The sequence below is a fragment of the Danio rerio genome, chromosome 22 (assembly GCF_052040795.2).
Source record: "Danio rerio strain M-AB ecotype USA chromosome 22, GRCz13ab, whole genome shotgun sequence".
NCBI lineage: Eukaryota > Metazoa > Chordata > Actinopteri > Cypriniformes > Danionidae > Danio > Danio rerio.
Window position 1 is genome coordinate 24,244,782 of NC_141042.1, and position 13,940 is coordinate 24,258,721.

General features: G+C 42.4%; 1 long non-coding RNA gene across 1 annotated transcript; it reads left to right on the plus strand.

The window, feature by feature from the left end:
- The first annotated feature begins 4,375 nt into the window (after positions 1-4,375).
- LOC147838499 (uncharacterized) lies at positions 4,376-9,509 on the plus strand. Its single transcript, XR_015522049.1, has 3 exons — positions 4,376-5,477; positions 6,572-7,083; positions 7,634-9,509. It is a non-coding gene; the product is annotated as an uncharacterized LOC147838499 (long non-coding RNA).
- The last annotated feature ends 4,431 nt before the right edge of the window (positions 9,510-13,940 follow it).

Below are 13,940 nucleotides of genomic sequence, written 5' to 3' on the forward strand. Positions count from 1 at the left end.
TGCCCTGTCCATGACACAAATCCACATCTATTGTGAAGAGAATGTCATGCAGGAATTAAGTGAATTTGACGTTTGAATGAAGCGAGTAAACGTAAAATGTTAAACACCCTTTAAGTGTAGGCTTGTTGTACAGATCAAAGCGAACCACTGCCCTTATCCACCCAATAAAACTTTCAACAGGCAAATATAATTGATTACAAATCATAGACATTGTTAAAGTGTCTTGTGGTGCTTATTGGGTGTGTTAAAAAAAAAAACTGCATGAAAATCTTGCTTTAGTCATCTACAATATATTCCATCACATTCCCCGATGGGCGACGCAGTGGTGCAGAAGGAAGTGTTGTCGCCTCACAGCAACAAGGTCGCTGGCTCGAACCCGACTCAGTTGTCGTTTCTGTGTGGAGTTGGCATGTTCTCCCTGCATTCGCGTGGGTTTCCTCCTGATGCTCCGGTTACCCCTACAGTCCAAAGACATGCGGTACAGGTAAATTGGGTAGGCTTAATTTTCCGTTGTGTATGAGTGTGTGTGAATGTGTGTGTGTGTGTGTGTGTGTGTGTGTGTGTGTGTGTGTGTGTATGTGTGTGTGATAGGATGTTTCCCAGAGATCGGTTGCGGCTGGAAGGGCATCCGCTGTGTAAAAATGTGCTGGATAAGTTGGCGGTTCATTCCGCTGTGGCAACCACAGATTAATAAAGGAACTTAGCCGACAAGAAAATGAATGAATGAATGCGCATTGACCAAAAAGTTATCAGCATAATGGTATACTTTCAGAAATAAAGGTACACGAGCTGTCACCGGGGTGGTACCTTTTCAAAAGGTACACATTTGTACTTGAAGGGTCCATATTGGTACCTCAAAAGTATATATTAATACCTACAAATTTAAGAGGAACTTTTTAGGTAATGATATTAACCCTTGATGCATTAATATGGACCTTTTAGGTACAAATTTGTACCTTTTGAAAAGGTCCAACCAGTGACAGCTTGCATACTTCTTGCATATTTCTGAGAGTGTAAAAACTTTACATTTCTAGTCAAACTATTCTTCTGCAATCTTATACCAAAAGCGGAAATAAGGGCAGTATTAATAGCTTAAAATGAAGGAGCGATATTATGTGATTGTATTGTATTGCAAATGGAACAATTAAGTGTTGATGTTAAATCAAAAGTAATGCACAAATACTTGATAATAAAATTATTTAATAACAACAATTATCTATGGTTACAACTGAATTAATTACAAAAAACCTGTATAAAATGATAAAACATGAAATGATAAAAGCATTTGATAATAATTGTACCCAGCTTAAATGTAAAAATAAAGTTACCAGAGGTAGAAGGAGAAACAGGGGGAGGGAGAGACAAAGAGAGTAAGAAGGCCTCAAAGAAAGCCTAAGAGCAGTAAAGTCAGAGAAGATAGACTCCATAACAGGAGAGAAGCAGAGCAGAAATAGAGACAGAGCAAAGTTTACTAGCTATTTTGTCACTTTCTTGACCATGTGACCAAAGCCCAAATCCTGAGATATTTAAACTGAACGATCAACATGTGACCACATCGTAAAACCCCAAAGGTCCACACACAAGGCCCTGATCTTATCAGTATCTGCCTTTGGAGTCAGTATGGACCTTTTTTAGTGAAAAAGACATGTTTTGCCATGCATATGATATTTTAGACTCTTACAATTTCCAATCAGACTGTGTTGTAGCAAAGAGATAAAGAAGCTCTCTACTGATGCCAGTGGAACTTTAATTCCTCAAAAAGAATGATCTTGTCTGCCAGCAACACGACAATTTAAATAATACGTATATACGTATCAAAATATGCTTGTCTTTAAACTAGGGCTGGGCAATGTTGACCAATTTGTCATCATATGATGTCTAATGTGAAACATCACGAGGGTCGATGGCATCGTTGTCATAGGTGGCAGTGAATTAATTATTCAAGAATAATTAATTAGTTCATAATTAATTAATTATTTGTAGCCCACCATTTCAACTACCTGACCTGTATGGTCTTTGTTTTATCCATAACCAGTTCATAAACAAATAAAGACAAGTTACACACAAATTACCACCTGACTATAACTTTATACGTGAGACTCTGGCATAAATAGGCAGGGTGATCTGTGTTGTAATAATAGCTTCGACAAACTTGGTTGGTAAAAAAGGTGCACAATCAACAGGAACCAACCAACAGTATCTGAGGTTTTTGCTTAAATTACTAAGTGCAAGCATGAAAGCAAAATATTTAAGCAGTGTACTGACGCTGTGACACGTGATGGATTTAAAAGACAGAAGAGTCGTTAGATATAGACAAGATAAAATAACTATCACGTTTAACAACTATAGTTAGATGCGATCCAGCTGTACATCCTTGATAAACTGTCCAATATGCACTGCTCTCTGGGGTTTTGTGCCCAGAGCACCGGCTGCTGACTGGCTGCAGACTTGCGCGTATGCTGCAGTGCATGTCTAAGTGCGTGTGTCTGTGTGTGTGTGTGTGTGTGTGGTCACGTGATGTTCGTTTTCAGCAGTGGAAGGGGGGCTTTTCAGAAATGTTAGATGAAACGCCAGTGTGGACGTGAATCGTTTTCGTTCTAAAATGGCATTTTAAATTTAAGACGTATTAGTGTAAACGGAGCCTGAGTGTGTATTTTTCGGAAGTGGGTTTGTGACTGGGGCGGGGCAGAGGATCGCCATGCCGGCTCAGCATCGTGATGTCTATCGGCCATCTGTGATGGACGATGGGATTGTCTATCGGCCCAACCCTACTTTAAACCACAGACAGTCCTGAATTTGTTGCAAATGTAATACTTTACAGTACATATTGAAACATTTGTTAAACTGCAAGCTAGAAGGGCAACCTTATAATAAGGTTAGAATAACCAAAAAAAAAAAATCTATGTCTGTCATGTATCCAGTTCAAAATGGTGGTAAATGTGTAAATTAAGACATCATATTGTACTCACGTTAATTACACACTCAGGTCCGTTATTATGAAAAGATGCTGATCTCACCTGCTTAGTCATATCATACTATTAATGTAGAAACAGTGCATATTTGGCTTTCAGTGACAGCCTGTTGTTTACTACATGGTCAAGAACACAGTGGATCTTGCTTCATCAGAGATCAGCCATCCTTATCTTCTAGTTTGTCCTCCATAATGTCCCACTGTCATTATATTGATCATTTTATCACTATCTCTCCCTTCTTTCCCTAACAACTTCTATTCTTTGATCCATATCAGGGCTCGAAATTAACCTTTTTTCTTGGTAGCACCGGTGCTCCATGACTTAAAATTTAGTTGCACCCACCAAAAAGGATGATTACTACACGTTTTATAATAACAGATTTATTGCATTTTAAATCAACCCTACTCAAAACTAACAGATACACAAAAATTTGCTGCGCTCACCGGCCCTGCACACACTGCTTGACTTGAATGAGTTAAACTGAGTTAACTATAATAACTGTGCTGTTCTCACGGGTGCTGTCTGATTTTGCACAGATGATATTGACATATAACTTATTATTTGCATACGTCATCTTAAAAGCAATAAGGGTCTTTTCATAAGCTGCAATATTAGTTTCATCTCAGTGAATGCATGCTCTTTAGCAATGGGGAACACGGTGTCGCATCGTGACAATTAAATGAAGGATTAAATAATGTTAGAACATCTCGTGCTTAAAATGTTTAGATTTAGTGGCAAACACTGTTACCTAAAAACTGAGTCCCAGTTTTTTCCTCCAGGGGAAGCATCTTAGGTACAAAGATGCCTAATGCGTGAATGCCTCCTTAATCCGCGCATGTGGTGAATTTTTTGCTGTGAAAACTGGTTGCACAACATCAATGTTAAGAACCCGCACAAATGCTCCCAAATATTTTTTGAGGTCGCATAGATAATTCCGGGCACATGTGCGACCAAAACGGTCGCATTTTCGAGCACTGCATATTTCTAAAAAAGTTAGCTCTAAGCTATGATTGTCATTTTGATTTGATTTCGTATTCTAGTAATGTTGTCTATTTTTCAAAATGAATACAACAGTGTTGAAAAATCACTTTTCACATTGTCATTATTTTGTGTATTTTGAGGAAATAAATGAATTTAATCCATTTTGGATTAAGGTTGTCGCAATAAAATTATGTGGAAAAAGTGAAGTGCTATGAATACTTGCACTGTACATGTATGCAACATCCTTAATTTATTTTCTTAGGGAAAGTAAGATCTCATACTTAAAGGGTAATTGTGACTATGCAATGTTAAAGTTATATAAAGCTTGAAGAATCAGAATCAGTACTCTGTATCGGCTGATCACCATGACAAGGAATTAGTACTCTGCAAAAAGTGCTTGTCTTAGAGCTTTTGTCTTCTTTCTAGTCCAAAAATCTAAAAAAAAAAAATAAAAATTTAATCAAGAAGCTTTTTGTAGACAAGTAAAAAAACATGTTTCGTTTCAAGAAATTAAATGTCAAAATAATTGAGGTGTGAACCTACACTGGTCTCATGGAAACTTGCTCTTTGCCCCGATTACAATGGTACTTTTCAGTGCCACCAAAACATCAATCAAAGAGCACTTTTCCCCTTCCCCGGATGTGACAGCACGAATTCTGCCAGTCCGGGACGCGCTGCCTTCCGGCTCGCATATTCTACGTGCTTCGCCAGTGACTCACGAGCGCTGGGGGGACGGTCTCCCTTCCCTAAGTGCTTCCCGGATCAGCACACCCACTCCGCGCTGCCCCATCGCTGGTACGTCAGCGATTGTAGCAATGACTCCATTAGCGAGGGCTCTGCCTGCCTGGTTAGCGCGGGCCAGCCCCTCGCGGTGGCTCATACGCACAATCAGACTCGGTTACGCGATTCAGTTCGCGAAACGGCCCCCCAAGTTCACAGGTGTGTATTTCTCCAGGGTCAACCCCCTGTCCGCCCCTGTCTTGCGAGAGGAGATTGCTGCCCTCCTGGTGAAGGGTGCAATCGAGCCGAGATAGAGAGTGGGATTTACAGCCCTTACTTCATCGTACCCAAAAAGAGCAGTGGGTCACAACCAATCCTAGATCTGCGCGTTTTGAACCGCTGTCTGCACAAGCTGCCGTTCAGAATGCTCACGCAGAGGCGCATTCTCCAATGCGTTCGTCCTCGGGATTGATTTGCAGCCATAGACCTGAATGATGCGTATTTCCATGTCTCCATTCTTCCCGCGACCGCCTATTTCGGCGGTTTGTGTTCGAGGGTCGAGCGTGGCAGTACAAGGTCCTCCCCTTCGGGCTCTCTCTGTCTCCGCGGGTCTTCACCAAACTCTCGTAGTATGCCTTAGCACCCCAGGCAGGTATGCCTCTAGGACAGGCGTCCAGCCATGTTGTTGTTTTGACAGATGCTTCCAACACGGGTTGGGGGGCCGTGTGTCGCGGGTATGCGGCTGCGGGCCTGTGGAAAGGTGCCCAGTTGCATTGGCATATCAATCGCCTAGAGCTGTTGGCAGTGTTCCTCGCTCTTCACCGCTTTTTACCGGTGCTGGTGTGGCAACACGTGCTGGTCAGGACGGACAGTACAGCGGCGGCGGCGTATATCAACCGCATGGGGGGTATGCGCTCTCGCCGCATGTCTCAGCTCGCCTGCCGTCTGCTCCTCTGGAGTCACCCATGGCTGAAATCGCTGCGCCATTCACGTTCCAGGCACGCTCAATCGTGCAGCCGATGTGCTCTCACGACAGCTGTTACGCCCTGGAGAATGGAAACTCCACCCCGAGTCTGTTCAGCTGATATGGGCGCGATTCAGGGAGGCCCAGATCGATCTGTTTGCTTCCCCCGAGAACGCTCATTGCCAGTTGTTTTTTTCCCTGACCGAGGGCTCTCTCGGATGCACTGGCCCACAGCTGGCCTTGGGGCATGCGCAAGTATGCATTTCCCCCAGTTAGCCTGCTCACGCAGTTACTGTGCAAGGTCAGGGAGGACGAGGAACAGGTTCTGCTAGTTGCGCCCCTTTGGCCCAACCGGACCTGGATATCAGAGCTCTCACTCCTTGCGACGGCCCTCCCCTGGCGGATCCCTTTGAGAGAGGACCTACTCTCTCAGGGACAGGGCACCATCTGGCACCCTCGCCTCGATCTTTGGAACCTCCACGTGTGGTCCTTAGACGCGAGGAAGACTTAGGTAACCTACCAACTGCGGTGGTTAATACCATCACTCAGGCTAGAGCCCCCTCCACGAGGCGCGCCTACGCCCTGAAGTGGAGTCTATTCACTGAATGGAGCGCCTCTCGCAGAGAAGACCCCCGAAACTGCCAGATTAGTGTTGTGCTCTCTTTCCTTCAAGAGAAGTTGGACAGCAGGCTGTCGCCCTCCACTCTCAAGGTTTACGTGGCCGCCATCTCCGCTTATCATAACGCGGTAGCTGGCGGCACTGTGGGAAAGCATAACCTCATCATCCGGTTCCTTAGGGGTGCTAGGCGAATTAATCCATCTCGCCCCCCTCTCATGCCCTCTTGGGATCTCGCCCTAGTTCTCTCGAGTTTGCGAGCAGATCCCTTTGAGCCACTAGAATCAGTATCTCTAAGATTTCTGTCCCTGAAGACAGCTCTGCTGGTTGCGTTGGCCTCCATTAAGAGGGTCGGGGACCTGGAGGCATTTTCGGTCAGTGACTCGTGCCTGGAATTCGGGCCGGATTACTCTCACGTCATCCTGAGACCCCGCCCGGGTTATGTGCCCAAGGTTCCTACCACCCCCTTTAGAGATCAGGTAGTGAACCTGCAAGCGCTGCCCCCGGAGGAGGCAGACCCAGCCCTTTCTTTACTTTGTCCAGTTCGCGCTCTGCACATTTATGTGGACCGTACTCAGAATTTTAGATCATCTGAGCAGCTCTTTGTCTGTTATGGCAGTCGGCAGCAGGGAAGTGCCGTATCGAAACAAAGATTATCCCACTGGATTGTGGATGCCATTTCACTCGCTTATTCGAGTTGAGGTCAGCCGTGTCCCCCAGGAGTGCGTGCACATTCCACTCGGAGCGTTGCATCCTCTTGGGCGCGTGCACACGGCGCCTCTCTAACAGACATCTGTAGAGCTGCGGGCTGGGCGACACCCAACACATTTGCAAGATTTTACAATCTGCGAGTGGAGCCGGTTTCCTCAAGGGTATTAGGTAACCCTTTGTTGATTGAGGAAACAACTCGGTAAGGGTGTTGAGACACGCTTGCTGCGCCATTTTATCCTAACACGGAGATACGTGCCTTTTTATCTGTCAGTAAAGTTCCCCGTCAGGTGAGCCCTGCAGATTCCTCCGTGGCCCCCGGCACTGACTCAGCGGAGGAGTCACTTGCTGGCCCACTACATTGTAGGTCTGCTTGCTGGTCAGCACGCGTTTTGGGTATAGGCTATGCGTGATCCCCACTAGGCGATCCCATATGCTTATTCCGCCACGGTTAAGTCCCCCCCTGGGCGGACCGGTGTCTTCCCTCTCCGCTAACCACTCTTTGCTATGCGTACTCCCCCTTTTAGGGCTAGTCCATATGTAAATTCTGCCATTCTGCACGCTTCCCAACGTACTGTCATATTTCCTAGAGTTATCTAGATGCTCACGACTTCCCAAAAAATATATCTAAATCCGTAAGACTTCTGTTGAAGTAAGATAAATTAGGGCCAGGGACACGTTGGAGGACCGCGCCACTCATGATGTGGGTGCGTCACGCTTGCTTGACTATCCCCTCATCGGGGGCGTTGGTAAGGTGCAGTCATTATGGCGCTTTCCATAGTTCTCCCATTCGTGGATTTCAATCAGTCCACTCTATGGCACTGAAGTTCCCCAACCAAACGGGAACGTTCGAGGTTACAGAAGTAACTCTTCGTTTCCCGAGGAGGGGAACGGAAGTGCCATACTCCGTCGCCATAATGACTGTCCCTTAGCTGTTTAAAAGTCTCTTCAGCTTAAAAGGATGGCGTTTGCTCGCTTCAGGTGTGCTTATATGCTGGGATAATTGGCGATGCAGCACACCTGCGCAAGCTTACGCTGCCAATTCATTTTCATTCATTGGCCCATTCAATACTCTCCAGACAAGCGGCTTCTGATCCGAATCCTCCCATTCGTGGATTTCAATCAATCCACTCTATGGCACTTCCATTCCCCTCCTCTGGGAACGAAGGGTTACTTCTGTAACCTCGAACGTTCTCAATGTCATGTATGTAAAAGTTTCATACCTCAGTGTTTCACTTAGGATTGTTCTCATTGTGTGTATTTCTGACCTGAAGAAATGTAAAACCACACATTTCAATAGCATCAACAAAACTTGAGCACAAATAGCGAATAACTAAACACTTTATGACTCAAAATACTGAATTTATCGTGGAATTAAAATTATGCTTGGTTTATTGTAAACTAACCTGGTGACCAATGTCTTGTTTCTTAGTCTAAAAACTTATTTTACACAAGTGTAATTTAACAGTAGTTTTGGTGACAATAATGTTTTATTTAGCAAGGGCACATTCAATTGATTAAAAGTGACTATAATATCTAGGCATGTTAATTACCAAGAAAATCCAAGAATTCATTTGTTTAAACAAACAATCATTTAAGGTGCAGTAGGTGATTGTCTTCAGAAATGTCCAGGTTACGTACGTAACCCACGTTCCCCGAATAGGGAACGGAGATGTGTGTCTGTATAAACAGACTTTGGTAGTGCTTTAGTGCTTTTTTCTAAAGATATAAAAACAGGCCAATGAAATGCCAATTAAATTGGCAGAGCTTAGCTTCACAGCTGAAACTAGCGCGTTTCCACTATCGCGCCTAAAGTGACTGAGCCAGGGCGAGCCAAGACTAGTTGCATTTCCACTGTCACTTCTGGGGCCTAATCGGGCCAAATCGGGGCTTTCTTGGGGCCAGCGGCCGTCCTTTTTCGGCCGCCGAATACCTTGGGCCAAAGAGGGCCAACTGGGGCTCCGGGGCAGAGTGAAAGGAGAGGCGGGCACAGTTTTCTGATTGCACAGAGTACATGCGCCAAACACATAAACAAATAAATAAGGGAAAGAAAACATCTGGAACAAATTATAGGCTGGGGTCTTTTTGCGTACGATCAACCTTATGTTTCTCTTTTAAATGTAAGGCTGTTGCATAAAATAATAAAGTAGTTTTAATTTATAAGTGACATTCTTTGCTGCGTCCTCCTTGATGTTTTAATAACGTATAATAATCTTTTCACCATATTAAAGACACAGCAGCCAGTAAAGGTTTTCGAGAGTTTTTGTCTAGTTTAAAAGGTGTGTTTGTGCTCGTTTAGATGCTTGTATGTGAATGTGAGACCAAGGAAAAGAGCGCTCCTTTTTGTAGCTCTGTTGATGCCGCATTGTTTTTATTTATTTTGGAGATAATACACTATATGAATACAGCAGAAAGACATTAAACTTTACAAATTTCATGTCCACTTTTGTAGGCTCTAAACAATAGTGTCATATCCAGATAAAATAGCCTAAGCTATATTGAAATAATTTAAAGAATTACAAATGTCGGATATAATAAAATCACATTCAATAAATAAACCAATATAAAACTAACAAAAGCTATAGCTATAACAATTAAGTACTATATCAAACTGTTTTAAAGCCATATTAAACTTCATTTTTCAAAAGCCTTTTAAAAAAAGATTTTATATATTTGCTAAAAACAATAAACACCAGAGAAGGTTTTAATTTTTAGTTAAGTATTTGGATACGATGATATTAATCAAATTGTGCAAACAAAGCATTTTTAGAGTGAGTGAAAGCAGAAACTAGCCGACCTTTTTTTCTGTCTGCAGCTGCGCAGCATTTTACAGACGCATCGGGGAAAACTGCAAATTCAAAATGTGTTCTGTGTCCTCAAACAAGTCTGTATGTTTTTATATAACGTGGTAAAATCAAAAAAGGAAATTTTAAATACATAAAGAGCTTTATTAATGCATAAATGTTGAGCGCAACAAAATATAGGCTATATTTTATTATGTGCTGCTCTTATGTGCTGAAACACTGAACACTTTCCTTTACTTAAGATATAATAAGCAACATCTTTAAATAAAGGGAATCTCCTATTAAGTGTCATAAAGCCTATAGGGAAAAATTCATGTTTCAGTTCTCTCCGGAGCATTAGGGATGAATCTTGGACAGTGTCTGTCTAACTGAGGATGTTATAAAATACATTTTATATCGAGTTATTAATGGAGTTTTATATATGTGGTTTTATATTATGGATTGGTGCGCTCCCTGTGCTGGGTCCATCCATTAGTGGGAAGACCACTGGATTTCGATGCCAACAGTCGTTCAGCGAGTAAATAAATATGATGAATGAGAACACACAGGTATGTGTGTATAGACATATAATGTACTGCTGTACAGTAACGTGTCATTTGTTTGTTTTGGTTGTCCTAATTTTAATAGTTTCGTGATGATGTGGTGTGCTTTAACTGCCTGATACCCGCTGAAGTGGGTGGGTTGTGTGACGTTTGATTCAGGGGATGTTCTAGGGGCGTGGTTTGCGTGACGTGCAGCGAGCTACTAGCCCGACAGTGGAAACGTGGCATGATTTCGGCCTCACTGCTCAACCTCCTGGGCGATTGGCCCAGCCTGGCCCGATAAAAGCCCTGGCTCGCACTGGCCCGATAGTGGAAATGCGGCGACTGATGAGCCAATTAGGGCTATATTAGTTGGCTGTGTGAGTTAGCTCATCAGAATTTTGCCTGCTGAAGAGCCGATTGCTCAGCTCCCAGCTGGAGACTCAGGTGCTGTGGCAGTGGAGACACACGTCTCCATTCCCTATTCGGGGAGCGTGGGTTACGTACGTAACCTGGACGTTCCCCTTCATATGGAAACTTCTATGTGCGTCTGTATAAACAGACTTTGGGAGTCTGTATGGAAAGCGCCAAAGCAACTAAGCCGTGAGCGCACTGACATCACCAAGAGTGCATGCTTCCAACGTCTGGTGGCAGGTAAACACAGGATGAGTATGCAGGCATGGGTCAGAGGCAAGCGGCTAGTGTCAGAGTCGGTAAGCAGGCTAGAGTTCAAAGGCAGGCGGCTAGGATCAAAGTCGGGATTCAGGCTGAAGTACAAGGCAGGCGGCAGGCAGGACTGGGTCAGTAAACAGAGCAAGATAACAACGGGAAAGCAGGCAAGGATGAGAACGCTCAGTAGTGTTAGCCGGGGCAAAACAAGACTTCGCAATTGACTGATTTCACGCGGCCGCCATTTTCAAAAGCGAAATCGAGGCTGCGGTGGGAAGCAACCCGGAAGTATCATTGGGAGTCACATAGGAATGTTCTGTAACTGGCTATATATCTAATCAGATATTGACACAAATTTATCATTTCTCCGCCTTCCAGGTGACCCGAAGGTCTGTTCTGAATGAATGGTGAATGTAAAAAGGGATATCAGAGCTCATTTTTAGCGAAGTTAAGGGAAATGGCACTAGTTAGCTAAGGTTTTCTTTCCGAAACACACGTTTTAGATGCCATTTATCAAACTCGAGTTAATAAACTGATTCTTTTACTATTTTAGACTTGTCACGATACTGAATTAAAAGAAAACCGGCAATTTCGCGCTAACATTTGAGGCAATGTTGATGGCTTTCTTAAAACAGCGCTGATTTGCCATTGTGTTCACCAGAAATGATGATTGGCTGAGAAGGTCATCAGTTCACCCACCGCTGTATACTGAGCACAAACACAGACGAGCCGAGTGATCTGCTTGATGACTCCACTGATCTTGACGGCTGCTTCGCGCTCCAGTCCATGTATCTGTGTTTGCACTGGGTGAAGAGTGGTAAACTGAACGGAAACCAAACACAGATACAGCCGGGTTTAAAACTTCATTACCAGGACAACCCTATTACAGATAACACGAGGGTGTGCTACAGAGCTGCAGTGTTTTATCACTCACCGGGTTACATAGGCTAAAGCAGGAAAGCATCCTCTAGGTGTTTAACTAGTGCCATGAACTGCAGCCTAGGAGGACACTTAAGCGTATCACAGAGATTGTGATCTTGTTTAATGCTAAATTGCTTTTATTGTTTAAAATAAACTTACTGAATAAAATTAAAGTGATGGTTACACCATTTCTGCATTTTGAAATCTTGGCAACAACTGGAGGTTTGTAGTACAACAGCATGTTGCTGCAATGTTTACAGTGCTGGTCCGATACTTCCGGGTTTCTTCCCACCGCAGCCTCGCTTTGGTTCTTTAAAATGGCATCCGCGTGAAATAAGCGTATAAAGCAGCGTGTGTGCTGCTTATATGTGTGTGGAGAGTGATTGCTGGATGCGTGTCAGGTGTGTAGGCTATCAGTGTAAATGGATGACGTAATGTCAATAGTCCGCTGATGATGACCTCTGCTGGCCAGCGAGGGGAATGACTGGGACCGAGTCGGTGACAATTAAGTTGATCCTTTTAAGTGTAACAAGTTTTAGTAATTTTTTTAAAGAAAACAAGAATGGAACAGTACATACAGTACTATACGAATCATTCAATATAATATTGTTCATGTAATTATAATAGTTAACACATTTATTATCATACAAATAATTCTCTTCTGATGTTAATATAAAAATAATACTTTTATGTTTTGTGGCAAAAACAAGTATTGATTATTATTGATAGTAAACCATGCTTATACTTGCCATAAATAAATTACTAAAACATGTTACACCTAAAATAACTAACTTAATTTATTACTGAAAACTTTTATAAATTAAGTTTGTCAAACTTAATTTATTTAATTGCAACAAGTCAAAATAATTTGTATAAGTTTCCACTTGTAGTGTAGTGTAGTCCAATCTAGACATTGTTAAGGTGTCTTGTGGTATTTATTTGGTGTTGTGTGAAGAACTGCATGAAAAAGATGCTTTTACCATCTATAATATATTCCTGTTAATATCATCAGTGTGAAATGGAACAAAAGTCATTGGCATCACATTCCCCCATAGTCTTCATCTTACTTAGAAACTGCAGTCAAACATATCACATCTGTTTTTGCTGTTTCACAATAATGCAGGCTGAAGCATGAGTTCCCAAATCAGCCTGTGTTGCAGCAAAGAGATAAAGAAGCTCTCTACTGATGCCAGTGGAACTTCAATTCCTAATAAAAGAAAAATCTTGTCTGCCTTCTTAAAACGACTTCACGATTTGCTTTTCCAGAGCAGCACGACGTTTAATATGCGTCTCAAAAAAAAGCTTGTGTCCCCAAACCACTGACAGTTCCCAGTTTGTTGCAAACGTAGTACTTTACATGTAAAACATTTGCTGAACTGCAAGCTAGAGAGACAACCTTAGGAATAACCAATAAAAAACTGTTTCTGTCATGTAGTGAATTCTAGTTTAAAGTGGTGGTAGATGTAGAAATTAAGACATTGTATTGTACTTAAATTGCACACTAAGTTCCCTTATCATGAAAGGATGCTGTTCTCACCTGCTTTGTCATACTATTGATGTAGAAACTGTACATTTTGTACTCTCAGTGACAGCCTGTTTACTACATGATACACAGTGGATCTTGCCTCATCAGAGATCAGGTCTCTTGGTCTTCTTCTCGTTTGTCCTCCATAATGTCCCACTGTCATTATATTTATATTCTATCCCCATCTATAACCATTCTTTCTCTACCAACCTTTTTTCTTTGATCCATATTTCTTAACAAAATCAGTTCTAAGCTATGACTGACATTTTTGATTGGATTTAATTTCCTGGTAATGTTGTCTATTTTATTTTTAAATAAATACAGCAGAAAGTGCATGATATTTACTATTGTTGTTATCAGATTTAAAATGAGTTTAGCATGTGGAAAATGTGAGGATGTTTAAAATAGTATTGATGAAAAGAAACATTTTAGAAATTGTGCAATAAATGTGTTTATTCCATGCATTTTGTGTGAAAGCAGCGAAAGATAATTCTCAGTTTGCTCCATTTAGACTTCTGATTGCCTGAACAGTTTTAAAC